The sequence below is a fragment of the Rhincodon typus genome, chromosome 17 (assembly GCF_021869965.1).
Source record: "Rhincodon typus isolate 14 chromosome 17, sRhiTyp1.1, whole genome shotgun sequence".
Taxonomy (NCBI): Eukaryota; Metazoa; Chordata; class Chondrichthyes; order Orectolobiformes; family Rhincodontidae; genus Rhincodon; species Rhincodon typus.
Window position 1 is genome coordinate 35,425,941 of NC_063348.1, and position 17,918 is coordinate 35,443,858.

General features: G+C 41.7%; 1 protein-coding gene across 2 annotated transcripts in view; it reads left to right on the forward strand.

The window, feature by feature from the left end:
- Nucleotides 1-485: 485 nt before the first annotated feature.
- LOC109933402 (dickkopf-related protein 3) overlaps nt 486-17,918 on the forward strand; it is a 72,418-nt gene continuing 54,985 nt past the window's right edge. The window contains exon 1 of one of the 2 annotated variants that reach the window (XM_048607248.1): nt 486-656. The gene's annotated coding sequence lies outside the window, so the exon portion shown is untranslated. The remainder of the gene's footprint in view (nt 657-17,918) is intronic. The other variant, XM_048607247.1, reaches the window with a different exon arrangement.

The following is a 17,918-nucleotide window of genomic DNA, read 5'->3' on the forward strand; positions in this document are numbered from 1 at the left end:
CTGGTGTAAAAAGAAGCAAGATAAGGTAGCTTGGAGAGTTAATTATTAAACAGCAGCTGCGCTTTATATGGCATTAAGTCTGGCTCTGAGTAACTCCATACAATACTTTGGAAACCTGACACAGCCTGGAAACTCAAAGCTGCTTGTAAACTTAGCTGCTCCCCAGTTTAAAGAATAAAATTGCTTTGCAAAATGAATGGAGTTGAAACTGTGAGCGTTTAATTAGCCGGACTTGACTGAGTGACACTTGCTTTGAACTAAGTTTTCAAAGAAAAATAGCTTGTTTTTGTACTTACATCAGCAGAGCCCGAGGGTTGCTTATTGTTATTTGCTGATCCTTTCAAAGGGCAGATGGTTTTTAACAGTTGTTAAGATGAAGCATGTTTTAACACATTTCTCTCGTGGTGCTGGTAGCCAACTGAAGCCTTGTGGGGGAACCACTGAACCGGGAGAGCTTGCTCCCAGTCCAGTATGAAGAATCACCAGTTCCTCATGTAGACACACACACACACAAGTTTGAAAAAACTTATCTCAGTTTGTGTGTGACTAGCTTTGGGCATGGCTAATCACAGAGCAGTGCCCAATCAGAAGCTAGGGAGTATTACAACTGACGTTGCCCACTCTCTGCCAGCAAGTTAAAAGCTGTCGTGAGCAAGGTAGGAGTAATGTATGATTTTTTTTAACCTTTTAACTTTCTGTCCTGACCGCATGACAGCTTTGTCCGTGTGCTCTGTAAAGTGGAAGTTTCCAGAACGTTTCTAAGGAATCTGATTCACAAGCTTGCAAATGATGTCACCACTTATACAACTTAAACAGCCTCAAGTGCTCCCTAGTCGCTGTTCTGCTTGTTCACAACAAACAGCTCTGCGCTGCACCAGATCCCTAACGTTTAGGGAGAAAGTGGAAAGGTCACTGGTAATTGTTTCATTAAATGCCCTGTGGATAATGTTGACATGTGTATTTTGAAAATTTCTGCTACTCACTTTAAACACACGTCCAAGGCAGATAGCCCCCAGTCAGAATGGCCAGAATTGTACCAAGAAAATGTGAGACACCTTGTCATTTGTTCCACAACCCCTGCCAACCTTCAGCTGAAAATAAAACTCAAAACATCTGTTGATGCACAAAGCAGAAAGTGATGTTCTTGTGTCCTTACTGTTCAGAATTCTGTCCAGTTCCTGGTGGGTGATGTGACAGGCTTCCAAAGCTGCTGTCAAGGAGGCCCCATCAGCCCAAAACACTGCTGGCTTAAAGAAAGAAAGACTTACATTTATATATCGCCTGTCACAAACTCAGAACGTCTCGGTGCTTTACAGCCAATGAAATACTTTTGAAGAGTAGTTACTGGGCAGCCTAATTGCACACAGCAAGATCCCACAAACCAGATAATCTGTCATAGCAATATTAGTTGAGAGATAAGTACTGGCCTGAAACACCAAGGAGAACGTTCTTCCTCTCCTTTGGAAAAGAACCGTGGGAACTTTTGTGCTCAGAGTAGACAGGAACCTGCTTTAAATTTTCATCGGAACGATGGCACCCCGACAATGCTGCAATCCCCCAGCACTCCCCTGGGAAGGTCAGCCTAGATTCTATGATTACATTGAGCAGGACTTGAATCAAAAAAACCTACTGACTCACAGTTGAGATCATTACCCATTGAATTGCAGCTGACATCTTCACTCTCCATTCTTCAAGTTAATAGAAAAATATCATGGATTTCTGTTCTCACTCATTATCTAATGACATCTGCAGAAACTGAGCATGACTCAATGTTGATCAATTGATGTGATTTTACCTTCAGCAGGTGTAGTAACAGAATATGTTACATGATGTGATAATGTTTATGAATTTTTTGGGCTATATTATTCACACTTGTCTGTCAAAAAAAAGATGAACTTGGGGTTGTAATCCCATCTCGAATGCTGTTACAAAGAAATGCAACTATCAAATGCAAAATATCTGGCTTGTTTTGCTGACATGTAGTGATCATTAATTCAGTGGTGTGTTCCATAGGTGCTGCTAGACTATCTCACACAGATAATGGGGTGTGTATGTCAAAGTGTTACTCCCCACTTACTGCATATATTTTTTTTTCTTTATTCATTCATGGGATGAGGGTGTCACTGGCTAGGCAGCATTTATTGCCCATCCCTAATTGGCCAGAGGGCAGTGAAGAGTCAACCACATTGCTGCGGGTCTGGAGTCACATGTAGGCCAGACCAGGTAAGGATGGCAGTTTCCTTCCCTAAAGGGCATTAGTGAACCAGATGGGTTTTTCCTGACAATTGACAATGGATTCATGGTCATCATTAGATTCTTAATTCCAGATATTTATCGAATTCAAATTTCACCATCTGCCATGGTGGGATTTGAACCTGGGTCCCCAGAATGTTGTCTGGTTTCTGGATTAACAGTCCAGCCATAATACCACTAGGCCATCGCCTGTTTAAATGATTGTCATTGTACTGAAGTCTGTCGTCTAACACTATCTGATCTGGGACACAGTGGCTTGGGACACAGTGGAACAAATCAACCTTCAAAACATCTTCAACTTCATAGTCTAGCGTATTAACCAAGAGGAATAACTCGGTCCTTGTTTGGATTGGGTAATCAGCACAGAATGAAAAAGTGGAGGACCTGGAGTCACTCACCAGCACCTGAAAGAGTGCGGGAAAATGACGACCCTGTGCTTCTGAAATAGTGTGAGAGCACAGGGACAGCAGCTTCATAAGGAGAAGTTTGGAAGGGCAGCAGTGGTAGAAGATGATAAAAAAAACAGCAGCAGAGACCACCTTCAACCTACATCTGCCATGAGAGCCAAATCTCAATGACACAGGAAAATAGGGAGGCAATTGGTATGTTTTCCGCCCTCTTGTAATTGGTCAAGCAGTTTAAATCAGGAGAGGAGAATAACGCTGAACAGCAGTTAAAAAATCACTTTTAAAACATTTGACATCCAAGTTAATTAATTGGAATAGAGATAGCTCAGTGGGCAATGTCTTCCAGTTGTATTGCGAGGGAGTTGCAGAATGCCAGCACGATCTACTTGAATGCCAGCGATCACATCCGCAACAAGTGTTGGCTGCTGAAAGAACGTCGGGTCAGAGTTGATGTGCGGACACTGCGACACATCAGAGAGGGGGAGAGTTACCTGAACACTGTGTCCTGAAACAGCCATGCCCCAACTGCTTTGGATTAATTAAATTAAATTGGGCAATGTTCAGTGACAGGAGGTGCAATTATGAGTGAAGCAAGAAATGGATCCAGAAGTTAGCTTTGAATAAGCCTCTGTTCAATAGGTACATGGTTCCTTCTCCCAGTGGAGGCGAGAGCACAGACAGCAGAGAGGGTAAGCGAACTGACCACAGCACGATGGGTCCAAAACACCGGTCAAGTGCAGGATAGTAATCGGGGAGAGCATGCTGAGCGAGATACTGTTCTCGCTTCAGAAACAGAGTCCAAAAAAAGACTGTGTTGCTATGTCAGGTGGCAAGGTTATAGGCATCTCTTTTGGCCTGAAGAGGAATTTGGAATGGGAGGGGCAAGATCCAGTTGTCGTGATCCATTGGTACCTCAATGACATAGTGTCAGGCCAGGAAAGAGGTTCTACTGAAGGATTACCAGCAACTCATGTCTAAATTAGAACCAGAATCTCAGTAGTAATAATCTCTGCATTACTACCTGAGCAACATGCAAATTGCTGAAAGGTAAATAAAATTGGAGAGGTAAATGCATGGCTCAAAGATTAGTATGGGGCAAATGTCTCTGTGTCTGTCTCTCTGGGTCTCTCCCTCTATCTCTGTGTCTTCCTGTCTCTTTCTCTCCCTCTGTCTCTGTCTCGCTCTCTGTCTGCTTGTCTCTTTCTCTCCTTCTGTCTCTGTCTCGGTCTCTCTCCATCTCTCTCTCCCTGTCTCACTCTGTCTTTCTCTCTCTCTTTCTCTCTGTGTGTGTCTCTCTCTCTATCTCTGGGTCTCTCTCTCTCCAAGGGGCAACCTCTTCACACAGAGGATGGTTCACATGTGGAATAGGTTTATAAAATTGTGAGGGGCACAGATAGGGTGAATAACCAAATTCTTTTCCCCAGGGTAGGGGAGACCAAAACTAGAGGTCATAGGTTTAAGGTGAGAGGGGAAGAGATTTAAAAGGTACCTGAGGGGCAACTTTTTCACACAGAGGGTGGTACATGTATGGAATGAACTGTCAGAGGAAGTGGTGGAGGCTGGTACATTATAACATTTAAAAGACATTTGGACAGGTACATGGATAGGAAAGGTTTACAGGGATATGAGCCAAACGCAGGCAAATGGGACTAGTTTGGTTTAGGAAACCTAAGGGCCTGTCTCCATGCTGTATGAATGTAAATGGGTTCTGATTTATGGGGGACTGGCACCAGTACTGGGGAAGGAGAGAGCTGTTTTATTGAGATATGCTTCATTTGAACAGTGCTGGGACCAGTGTCCAGATGAATCACATCGCTAGGGCTGTGGGCTTCCTTCTAATTAGTCAGGGAGAGGGTTCAATTGTAGAGAAGTTTTAAAAAATCAAAAAAGGATTGAGACAGCGGAGGTGCAGGATAGTAAAGAGGCAACGATAGTTGAAGTGTGACAGGAGAGAGTTGAAAATATTCCAGGTGTAGCCTCATTAATGCTCTGTATAATTGCAGCAAGACACGTTTGTTCCTGCACTCAAATCCTCTCATTCTGAAGGCTAACATATAGTTTGCCTTCTTCACTGCCTGCTGCACCTGCGTACTTACTTTCAGCAACTGGTGTGTGAGGACACCCTCTCTCCCTCTCAATTTACAGCCATTCAAATAATAATCTGCTTTCCTGTTTTAGCTGCCGATCTATATCTATATTATACTACACTCAGACTGTCCAAATTAGACAGTAACATCTGTGCACAGTTCACAGCTCACCCTTCCACCCAACTTTGTGTCATCTGCGAATTTTGAGATATTACATTTAGTTCTCTCATTTCAATCATTAACATATATTGTAAAAAGTTGGGGTCCCAGTACTGATCACTGCAGTATCACTAGTCACTGCCTACCATTCAGAAATACACTGATTTATTCTTATGTCTTATTTCATATCTGCTAACCAATTTTTTTATCCATCTCAATACACTACCTCCAATCCCACGCCCTTTAATTTTACACATTAATTTACTAATTAATCTCTTATGTGGGACTTTGTCAAAAGCCTTCTGAAAGTCCAAATAAACCACACTCACTGGCTCCCTCGATCAACTCTATTAGTTATATCCTCCAAAGAATTTCAGTAGATTTGTCGAGTATAATTTCCCTTCTGTAAATCCATGATGACTGTGTCCAGTTCCACCTTTGTTTTCTAAGTGCTTTGCTATAAAATCCTTGATAATGGTCTCCAGTACCTTCCCTATTACTGACATCAGACTCACTGGTCTATAAATCCTGGTTTTCTCTCCCTCTCTTATTAAACAGTGGAGTTACATTAGCTACTCTCCAATCTGTAGGAATTGTTCCAAAGTCTGAAGAATCTTTGCTGATGACCACCAATGCATCCACTATTTCTAGGGCCACCTCCTTAACTACTCTGTGATGTAGATTATCAGGTTCTGGGGATTTATCAGACTTCAATCCCATCAATTCTCCAACACCATTTCTCTACTAATACAGATTTGCTTCATTTCTTCCCTCTCACCAAACCTTGTGTTCCTCATCATTTCTGATATGTTATTTGTTTCCTTCTTTGTTAAGACAAAAGTGAAGAATGAATTTAGCTCATCAGCTATTTCTTTGTTCCCCATATCTGACTGTAGGGGACCTATGTTAGCTTTCAATCTTTTTCTCTACACATATTGAAACTTCTACAGTCAATTCTTACATTCCCTGCTAGCTAACTCTCATGCTCCATTTTCCCCTTCTTAATCAATTCCTTGGTCCTCCTCTGCTAACTTCTAGACTGTTCCCAAACCTCAGGTCTATGGTTTTTTCTTGCCAATTTGTATGCCTCCTTTTGCATCTAATGCAATCTAACTTCCCACCACGTATATGGCAGATACTGATGTGACTCGGCCAACGTTGTCTACCTCATACGCTGCAGGCAATGTTGCCCCGTGGCATGGTATATCGGTGAGACCATTGCAGACGCTATGACAACTGATGAATGGACACCACGCAACAATCGCCAGACAGGAACGGTCCCTCCCAGTCAGGCAACACTTCAGCGGTCAAAGACATTCAGTCTCCGATCTTCAGGTAGGAGTCCTCCAAGGCAGCCATCAAGACACACAACAACACAGAATCGCTGAGCAGAAACTGATAGTCAAGTTCCGAATCCATGAAGACAGCCTCAACCATGATCTTGGGTTCATGTCACGCTACATGTGACCCCAACGCACTGTTCTATATCCGTAAAATCTTCCTTTATTGTCCTGTTTTGACACCATCACCTTGATAAATTGTTATGACCTCTCAACTTTAATTAGTTTGTACAGTTTTGGATTACTAATGACTTTGGTTAGACCCTCAGCATGCGACTCTTATACCCATCATGTTATTCCAGTCACTTGGTTTGTCTCCAGCACCACTGTATTTTTAATTTTTTTGTAATTATCTCTCTGCTTCAATTAATCGGATTACAGGTCACCTCTTTGCTTGTTATTCAGCTGTTGATGCTTTACTCACACTGTCTGACATTTTTGATCGCCTGCAGAGACCTATTATTATTCAACACTCCAATCACACCATTTGTATGATCTTTTGCCTATAAATTTTGTGCCTGTGTGCTTCCCTCTCACTTCACCTGACGAATGGGCTATGCTCCGAAAGCTTGTGATTTCACATAAACCTGTTGGACTATAACCCGGTGTCGTGTGACTTCTGACATTTCTTTTTAAGAAGTAGAATGCAGTGCAGTGTTGTCTATCTCTTGTACTGTTTTTGTTTTTCTCTTTCCTTTTATGCTCCCTTTGTTTTTCTATATTTTTCCTCAGTTGCTGCTCCACTTGCCTTGGTCCCTTTAACTCTCTGATAGGAATTGCAGGCTTTTAGGAACAGGTTTCTCTGAGAGATGGTGTCTCTAGTGAGGGGTGGCGGCCATTATGTGGTGTATTTTTTAAGTTTTGCACTGATTTGGATGAAGAAAATGGTGACACCAACAAACACAGGTAAGGCCTTTTAAAGGTGCTTCTTAGCATTTTTTAAGCTACATTTTCTTCCAGGAGTGCTTTGGAGCTGTGACTTAGGAGCATTTAGTTGCTTTATTTTTCCCAAATCAGATCTTTTTAAAAGAGAATTAGAGTTCTCACTGTGCTTTAGTACACGTGTATAGCTTTTAGCTTTGAATATATTTGTACCTACAGCCTTTTTATTTTAAGTGAAACACACTTGGGAGTTTCTTCTATCTGAAAAGAATTTATATTATGATTGGAAGGAAATTATCTCTATCTTCTTGCAGGTTAATGCCCTATCAACAGATCTGTATAGCTGTAATCACTGAAACTGATGCTGTTGATTATCCACATTCTCTGATTTGCAGAGTTGCTGTCCAGATGGTCTTTAATTAGCTTTTCAAACATCTACCAACAAGATATTGGTCTTTTTAGATACCTACAACTGCTAAACATGATGTGACTTTGCTTTTAACAGGATATTTTACTTGATGTAGCAACAGCATGCAATGGGCATCATTGTGAGTATATAATGGTCTACTTAAGAAACTAGACCTGGATATTGTGGAATTATTCAATACCACAGACATTTATGACAGCTGTCGATTATATACAAACTTTACATTACAACTGAGCTTTCAGTACAGTGCCATGTTTTAAGTGACCTAAGATGAGGTAGAGCATGAGATCTTTGTACTCGCATGTCATATCAGTGATATCATAAGCATGTCTCTCAAACGTATACTGATATACTAAGAGACATAACCCAATGCCAAAAAGCATGAGGATGATGGTGAATGGGACAACACAAAAAAATGTTCATTTGGCCCAACCAGTCTAGATCAGTCTACCTTCCACCTGTGAAATCTGCATTGATCACATTTACCAATCTTATTCGCTTATCCATTCAACCATTTTATTTAGTCCATCTATCCAATTTAGACCTGATTTTTTAAATGGATTCATTTATAAAATGAGAACATCACTGGCAAAACCAGCATTTACCGCCCATCCCTAAATTACCTTCTTTATGAAAGATGTTGTTAAACTTGAGAGGGTGCAGAAAAGGTTGACAAGGATGGGCATGGTTTAAGGTGACAGGGAAAAGATTTGAAAAGGACCTGAGGGGTAACTTTCACATTGAGGGTGGGGCCAGAGGAAGCGCCACTGCCAGAGGAAGTGGTGGAAGTGGGTACAATTACAATTATGATATTTAAAAGACATCTGGGTGGGTATATGAATAGAGGGATATGGGCCAAATGCCTAGCAAATGGGACTCAGTCAGATTGGGATATCTGGTCGGTGGGGACAAGTTGGACTGAAGGATCTGTTTCCATGCTGTATGACTCTATGACTCTATGATGGTGAGCTACTGCAGCCTATAAAACATAGGTACACCCTTGTGTTATTCAAATTGGATTTCCAGGATTTTGACCCAGTCACAGTGAAGGAATTAATATTGACAATTTCTACCTTGAGAACGAACCACGTAGTGAATGCCACCTCTCTGTAAGCCTTTGTGTAACGAAACACCTCCTGCTTCAATCCCTAAACATTTAATTATCTATCTGTAGACCCTCTTTCTTGGCTTCCTTGAGCACAGATTGACTTGGAGATGTAAAAGTGAATTAATTCCTTTTGTGTGTGGATGTGTTGTAAACACTAAATGGAAATCCACTCTAATTTGGAACTACAAACCTGTTATTTTTCAATGCTACTACATGAAACATCAGACCAAGGACAAACTATACCCTGTTTTCCTTCAGAAATATTGCCGTGGAATTTTAAACATCCTCCTGAATCAGGGTAGACTGGGTGCCATGTGGAAGACAGACTGCCAAAAGTGCAGCACTCCTTCAGTACCGCACTAGGAGTGTCAGCTTTGGTTTTGGACTGAAGTCTCTGAGATGGAACTCCTAGACTCTGAAATGAGCAAGTTACCCATTGACCCATTTGTCAGAGCAGTCGCATTTGGGTTATATGTAGAAAATATAAAATGTTTGATGGAATACCCTCCACTTGGCTAGATGGGTGCGGGTCCAACAACACACATGATGCTCAATGTTAACCAGGGAGCATGTTATTCAACTCCTTAAACATTCGCTCCCCTCACCATCAGCATTGAGTGAAAGCAGTGTGCACTGCAGTAACTCACTAAGTCTCCTTTGATAGCACCTTCCAAACCCTCATCCCACCATCTCCAACACATACATCGCGATCAACTGGTGAATCACAGAATCTCTGAGAGTCAATCTGACGGCTTCCCTGCATCCTGTCACATTGCTTGCACGTTGGTCATCATGCTACTGCATTGGCCTCTGCATCTGAAAGTAGCATGGCTAAAGAAAAGTGCTTCACAGGCTTTACCAGCTTGTTGCATCCTGTTTGAATTTGGCCCAGATGAACTATCTTTACATGGTAAGGTAAGTTTTGTGTTGGCAACGCAAAGAAATGAGAAAGAAATTTACAACAAACTAGGGAAGCCAGTATATTACAGTATTAGAAACATAAGAGGCTATTCAGCCATCATCTCCATGTCAACTTTCTACAAGAGGAGCTTGGCTAGTTCTGCTTCTCTGCCCATTCTCTGTAGACTTGCAATTTCTTTCTTCTGCTGCTTATCTAAAAGGTCCATGCAGGATGAAGAGAAGTTACAGGGAATGCAGCTATGCCCCACATCCAATATCCAAGCAACAAAGGCCAGCCAGGGACCTAGGAAACAAATCACGACCACAGCTCTGACCTGCCATGCATCCACGCTTAAAAGCAGCCAGCATCATTTGGTATGTTCCATAGGTGCCGATCCAGAGGCTGAAGAGGTGAAGCAATAATGATGAGTGATGAACCTGGACCATCGATAAAGAATTCAAAAGCCACAACTTCCACGCAGAATGGGAAAATAAATTTCTGTTCACAACCATAAAAGAGAAGAGCACTTGCCTTATGACAAAGTACATTGCCAAGTAAAAAAGGGAATTTAGAATGACAACACACACACAACGACACACAGTAAACTTACAGATAATTTTCTCAAACAACGTGCCTCAGATGCAGAAAGTTGATGAGCTGAAGGTCATTTTGAAAACTCAACAGTATTTTTTTTCCCAAACCAGCAGCACAAAAGTAATCATCCGTTTGTATTTACCATCTTCTGGCAAAACACAAGAAATCATTCTCAGATGCTTAATTTAAGCAGCAATAACTCACTCTATTCAAAGACTTTGAAGAACAGAGAAGAAACAATAATCGCATTTCAAAGCATGTAAATTGGTGCTTTAACAATAGCAAGATAAGTGGGATCTTTCTGCAAAGGTGTCTTCCAGCAGCAACCTGAAGGTCTGTGAATATTTCTTACTGAAGTTCAATGAATCCATCAACATGACCTACAGTTCAGATGGTTGTCATGTCCTTAAAATCCATGTATACAAAAACAGCTAACGAGGATTGTCTCACCCTTTTGCTCCTTTAAAAAAAGAACAAGTGTAAGGATATCTACAAGGGTGGCCAAAAGTACTTGCCTGAGAAAAATGTTCCAATCAACAGAAACTGGTTTCCATCACAAGTAATGGTGCACCATCCATGCTTGGCACAAAATCTAGTCTCTGTTTCATTTTGCAGAAATGATCCTGTTTTTTCTCTTCTGTCAATTACCACTGTATAATCCACCTGCAAGCATTGGTGACAGAAGGTTTGGACCTCACTCATAATGTTAAGATTTTAAATTTGATTCAAATTTTAAGCACCTTCACATGTTTAAATCCTTATTTGACAAACCAGATCTTTGTTTTTTCACAAATTTCAAAATCTCCCCACCACCGGCCTCATCCCATGTCCAACCATCCCTCTCATCCCCACCTCCTTGACCTGATACAACCTGTCCATCTTCTCTCCCGCCTATCCGCCCCCTCCCACCTCACTGACCAATCCCCACCACTCCCTACCTGCACTCACCTATCACCATCCCACCTACCTTCCCCAGACCCCACCCCTCATCTCCCTATTCATTTCAGAGCTCCCTTCTCCCTCCCCCATTTCTGAAGAAAAGTCCTGACCCAAAACATCAACTTTCCTGCTCCTCTGATGCTCCCTGGCCCGCTGTGTTTCTCCAGTTCCACACTGTGTTATCAGTGGTTCCCAACCTTTTTAATAACAAGGCACATTGAGAAACAATTACATGGCACACCCACATATTCCAGCTAAATTGATTGCTCACAAACATCACATTTACCTCCATTTACTATGGTCATGGCCTTATTAGACAGGCTTGCAACATTGTGTGTGCAACAAGCTACAGGAGGAGGATCAAATCCGACAGCAAAAACACACTGTCTTTGATTGCAAGCACAGGCATATTTTCAAAACCTGCTCAACTATTTCTAACTATTTATGAACAGTGGATCAGAGCAAACTGCAAAGTAAATTGCAATTTAGTTTGTTAGTGGGAAACCGAGGCCTGCTGGAGGGCACAGAGCCTTTTGATCTGAACAGAACTCGACAAGATGGCCGCCTACAAATTCTTGCTCCACTGACCAGCACTCCTTCCCGTTGGTTTTCCTCTGGATGCTCACACACCTGCAGTCAGTAGGCTCACTTAGTGTTAGCTCATACTGCCTTCAGTAATAGACACCAAGGAGATTAGAAGCATGGACATAGACTTGGCACTCACATAAAGTGGCACTGCTTCCCAAACATTTCATGGCACATTTCTCACCTTGCCATGTCACACTGGCTGAAAGTTCCTGAACTAGATGCTGCCTCTATAGTGAGCTCATGCGCCATGCTGATGTGAGGTGGTTAAGTTGTGGGAAACATTTTTTTTAGATCTGAGGCCCAAAATAACCACTTTTGTTAAATCAGGCGCGCACTGAGCTGGCAGTCAATGTTTATTTGCTTGAATTTAGGTTCCTTACGGTCTTAAATGACAAAACTGAATGAGCTGAATTGTAAACTTCGTGGAAAAAAGCACAGAGAATTAGAACGCATGTTCAGTGCTGTGAAGGCATTAAAATTGAAACTGAGTCTGGCCCTCCCAATTGAAAAAACAAAATGTTGCAACGCCTCCTGAATCTGAAGAAAATATCAGAGACAAAGGTAAATGGTTCCAATTAGAAAACCGCCACACACACCTGAGGAAGTTAGCAGAAGAATTCAACAGGAGGTTTCAGGAATTCAATGTGATGGTACAAATAGTCACGTTGTCTCAAACCCATTCCCTCAAGTAAACTTTGATGAGTTTACCATCAAAGTGTTGGTTTACAAAGCAATTGAGTAGATATGGAGATAATTACTATAGAAAATGATATTGAACTGAAAGTCAGATCAAGGGACTGTGATTTTTGGGAACTCGTACAAACAGATAAATACCCGCTTCTATAGGTGCTTTTAAAGTGAAAGCTTACTTTGACTCCACATTTGTCTGAGACAGCTGCCAAATGAAGGTTATTAAGTCCAAATATTGCATCTGCCTCACAGATACCCATTCGATGGACTCTATACGACTAGCAGCCTTAGGTCGCAACGCAGGCTTCAAGGCACTGGCAGATAATGTGTAGTCACAAGTGTCACACTAGAAAACAAAATGAATTATATATAAATAGATATATAATGTATACTTGATTTTGAATTTATATAGCACTCAAATAAACTATCTATTTGATATTTTCTTAGGGGTAGATCCTGGGTTCCACAAATTCAAACAAAGTGATCTTATTTAAAATAAAAAGGTTGGAGACCACCGATTTGGAAGGACAATAGTTGCGAACACATGGGAACACTACCACCTAGAAGATCCCCTCCAAGGCACACATCATCCTGACCTGGAACTATATCACCGTCTTATCAAAGTTGCTGTTTCAAAATTCACATTGACTGTAGTAGTTCAACCAGGTGGCTCACTACTGTCTTCTCATGGGCAATAAAAGCTGCCCTAGCCCATGATCCTCCCACCCAAAGGCTGATCTTTTCTTAAACTGCCAGATTTCAATAGCATGCAAAAGAATTGAATTAATTTAATTATTCCTTTCATACACGGTGGATTTCTTAAGTGTGCACAAGGCATGACGTCAAGAGCGAACTATTTATGTTTTACTTGCAGTGCCGAAGGCAAAACAGCTGCTAAAATTTAAAAAAAGGGATTAATTCGACATTGTGTAAGATCACTTTCAGGGAAATACGTATAGATTTTTAAGAAGTCATAATGTAGCAACTCAAGTACAAATAAATATGGAAAATTGCTTTTGGTGAAGAAAAACAACCAGATTAAGAGGACAGTTGGAAGAAATGTTGATGTTTTATACATGACTGAGTGACAGAGCTTTCTACCTTGCAACAAATCCCACAGGAAAATCTAAAATGGGTGCTGAGCTGATGTAATACACTGTGGGATTCTTAGTCAATAAACTGTAACAGTCTCAACAACAAAAATAATAACTCTAGGACAAATATAGTTGAATGAAAACATCTGCTATCATCTGGCCATGAACAGTTTGTTCTTAGAATCTCAGAATGATGTTCCACAGAAGGAGGTCATTCACTCCATTCTGTCTGTGCTAGCTCTTTGAAAGGGCTGTCCAATTGGTCCCACTGCCTATATTTTTTCCCCAAAAGTCCCACTGTTTTTGATTTTCCAGTGTTTAATCCAATTCTGTGTTGAAAATTAGTTTCCACCGCCCTTCAGGAAGCACATCCCAGATCATAACTTGCTGCTCGTCTGTTACACCAGAACAGGAGACCATTCGGCCTCTCAAGCCTGCTCCCCCATTAAATTTGATCCTGCTTATCTGTATCTATTTTCAGGCAAAATTCAGGGCTTGTAGTCCAATGAAAGGTCAACCATTGTTTCGAGTTCAGATGCTGATTGTTAGTTCCAACTTTGTGATTTTTGAAACTTGGTCATGGGTTGTCGGCATTGTCAAAATGACCACCATTTGTTGCCTAACCCTAACTGCCCTTGACAGGGTGGTGGGGAGCTGCCTTCTTTAACCGCTGCACTCTACGTGGCATCGGAACATTCATGGTGCTGTAAAGGAAGGAGTTCCAGGATTTTGACCAGCAACACTGTCGAAACAATGGTATAATTCCACATCAGGATGGTGTGTGCCTTGGAATGGGGCTTGCAGTGAATGAAGCTTCCATGCATCTGCTACCTTTGACCTTCAAGATGGGATATTTGGAAGCTGTGGTCAAAAAGGTCCTTGTGGATTGCTGCTGTGAATCTTCCAGTTGGCACACACTGTTGTCACTGTGCATCAGAGAGAGTGAATACTTAAGATGGCTGTTCAGAAGGCAATTAAGTGTGCCACTTTGTTCTAGATGGCGTCAAGAATCTTGAATATTATTGGAGCTGCACCCCTGACTTTTTCTTAGAATCACAGAATGATGCAGCACAGAAGGAGGCCATTCAGCCCACTGTGTCTGTGCCAGCTCTAGGTAATACCTTCCAGATGGCTGTGGAGAGTCAGGAGATACATTACTCACAGAATTCCCAGTCTCTGACCTGTTATTGCAGCCACAATAATTATATAGTTGGTCCATTTAGGTTTCTAGTCCTTATTGAATTGCATAATGCTGACAGTGGATGACTCAGTGATGGTAACGCTGTTGAATATCAAAGGCAAAAGAAAATGGTTGGAAAGATTCCCTCTTGTTGAAGATGGTAATTGTGTGGTGACTTGAACCTTATTTTCCTAAGCCTGTATTTTTCCTCTCTTTCATCTCCATGTGTCAGTTGGTGAAACATAAATACTCACAGTGCATGGCCAGAAACTGCCGCACCCCACACAGCTGCACTCACTCCTCAACAGGAACATTGGCTTTTTCTCAACCTTCTTGTTGTCACAACAGAAGGGGATGGTGCATGCTAATCCCTTTCAGCGCCTCATCCCAGCCCTTCTAGACTGTGCTTTCTGACAGATGTCGTGGAAGTGTCATTGGGGGAAAGATGGTGCGTCACCTTCTGAAACACTTGATGAATTTTCTGTGTCTTCCAGGCTGCTGTCAGATACGCTAACCACAAACCCTGGACTTTTACCCCCCAAAAGGACAGCTCATACATTTTCTTCTCAAACCTGTTGATGTCATATTGACTTCACAGGCCCCGCGAGAAGGTCAAAGCATTATCTTTAATAGCAGCAGTTCTGGCCTGAGTGTTACATTAACGGATGAAACCAAAAATAGATACAAGCAATTAAAGGGACAACTTTGGATATGCATGCTGGAAGTTCTTGTTTTTTTTTTGACAGAGCCAGCTCTAGTGACAGAAGGTGTGAAAGAGCATCTTAGCAGAACTGCAAGGCTTAATTTGGTGCTGTTGTCAGTTCAAACATCCCAATAAAGATGTCATGTGGTAAAGTAGGTTAAAAGGAGATCTGATGAACATGCTCTAAATTTTTTTTATTCATTCACAAGGTGAAGGTTTCACTGGCAAGGTCAGAATGTATTGCCCTTCCATTTTGCCCGAGGGCTTAAGAGTCAACCACATTGCTGTGGGTGTGGAGTCAAATATAGGCCAGACCCAGTAGGATGGCAGTTCCCCTCCCTAAAGGACAATAGTGAACCTGATGGGTTTTATCGACAATCAACAAAATCACCAGAGGTTTTAGGGTCTTGAGACAGTAAGTCAAGAAAAACTGTTTCCAGTGTAGGAGATTTTTCACCTTAACAATGCAGATTCAAAGGTGAGCGATCAAAGCATCAGAAACAACAACAGAACCATGTTTTCCACAAAGTGATTTCTTATGATCTGCAATGTGCAGCTGAAAGCATATTCAACAGTAACATATAAAAATACAAATTATGAGGAAAAGCAGACTGCTCAGTGTCTGCTCCACCATTCAATAAGATGATGGAAAAAGGGAATTGGATATTTAATGGGACCAATAAGGCTGCACTTCTAAGGAGGAGGCACAATGCAGCAATTGACTGGCTTCTGTGTTGTAGCTTCTATGGTTCCAGGTAAATAGCTCTCCTAATCTTATGTCATGAGGTTGATCCAATGCTGATTGTACTGGAATCCACAACCTCTTAGACTCCTCAGAGGTCTTGCAAAGTTAATGACACCGTATATTGACCTAGTGCTTTTAATGAAACATCCTAAGGAGCTTCACAAAAATGATTATCAAATAAAATTCGGCACCAAGACATATCAGGTGATGTTTGGACCGGTAACCAAACACTCGCTCAAAGAAACAGATTCTAAAGGAAGAAAGAGGCCTAGTTGCTTGGAAGAGAGAAATTCCAGAGTTCAGAGGCTGGACAGATGAAGACACAGACACCAATTGCAGAATGATTACTTAGCAGCTTTCCTGATCTCAGGACATCCCAGTGTGCTTCACAATCATTCTTCTTCAAATAGCAGCAACATGAGAGAACAGATGGGGGCCCTGAGTTTAATCTCACATTCAAAACGCAGCTATTCTGGCAGTGTAGCACTCTCTCAATACTGCCCCGTGAGTTACCACAGATCATGTTCTCAAGTTTCTAAAGGAGAGTGCGGGACAGTAGGTTTAGGTGGGATTTCTGACTGAGAGGTCAGTGGCCAAGGCACTATTGCCAAGAAGAGCAGGGGGTGCTGGTGTCCTGGGCTACAATTTATCCCTCGACCAACATTGCTAAAATGTACTCTCTCACTGCTGTAAGTGGGAACTTGTTGTACACAATTCGGTCCTTCACTTACTACATTACAGTGACTACAGCTTCAAAAATACTTCATTGCCTGTAAAGTGCTTCGGGAAGTCCTGAGGTTGTGACAGGCTCCACAGAAATGAAGAGTGTGCCTTTCTCTCTACAATCAAGTAACACTGAAAGGGTTAATGACAACAAGCCAGTGTCACTTTATACCCCCTGCACTAAATACCTCGTTCTGAGAAAACCCTGGAACAGTTAAGGATGAAGAGAAATCGGATCTGCTCATCCACTTAATAGTTTGCCAAGCTATGATGAACTTGTACCAGGATTCCACTTGATCCTGATGTATCGTCTGCAAATGAAAACACGCCTGAAAGATTAGCCTTTCCAAAATTGCTGCTGTCTTAATTAAAGGGCTGGATTAACACCACCCAGTTTGTTATGTACACTTTCTACCTGACGTGAGACATATTCCTGGATCAGGCATTCTGTGGGAGCGAGTGGAGTGTTATTTGATAAACTGATATTGACGTACATAGTCACTCTCCATACGGTCAACAGGCAGTTATGGAAAGATCAGTCTCAGCAGGAGTGCGTCTCCAGCTCCCTCTACTGATGGTCCACACACACAGTTTGAATCATACTCCATTCAAAACTGCAATTCACAACTTGTTTATTATTTAAATATCAGGTCAATAAATAACAATTTCATTTCACATTGCTATTTCCTCAGAGATTTTTATTTATATAAGTAACTGGGTCAACATCTAGAGATGGTAGCATACTGGTAATGTCATTGGATTAGTAAACCCAAGGTCCAGATTAATGTTCTGGAGACTTGGGGTCAAATTCCACTAAGGAGTGGTGGCATTTGACTTCAATTAATAAATCTGGAAGTAATGGGTCTTTTTAATTAATTCGCAGTATGTGGGTGTTACTAGTTAGGCCAGCATTTATTTCCCATCCCTAGTTACTCTTTCGGAGATGGGATTAAGGATTGCAATATCATTAATTGTTGTACAAACCCAGCTGATTCACTGACGGCCTTTAGGGAAGGAAATCTGCCATCCTTGCCTGGTCTGGCCTACATGTGACTCCAGACTCACAGCAATCTGCCAGCCTTGCCTGGTCTGGCCTAC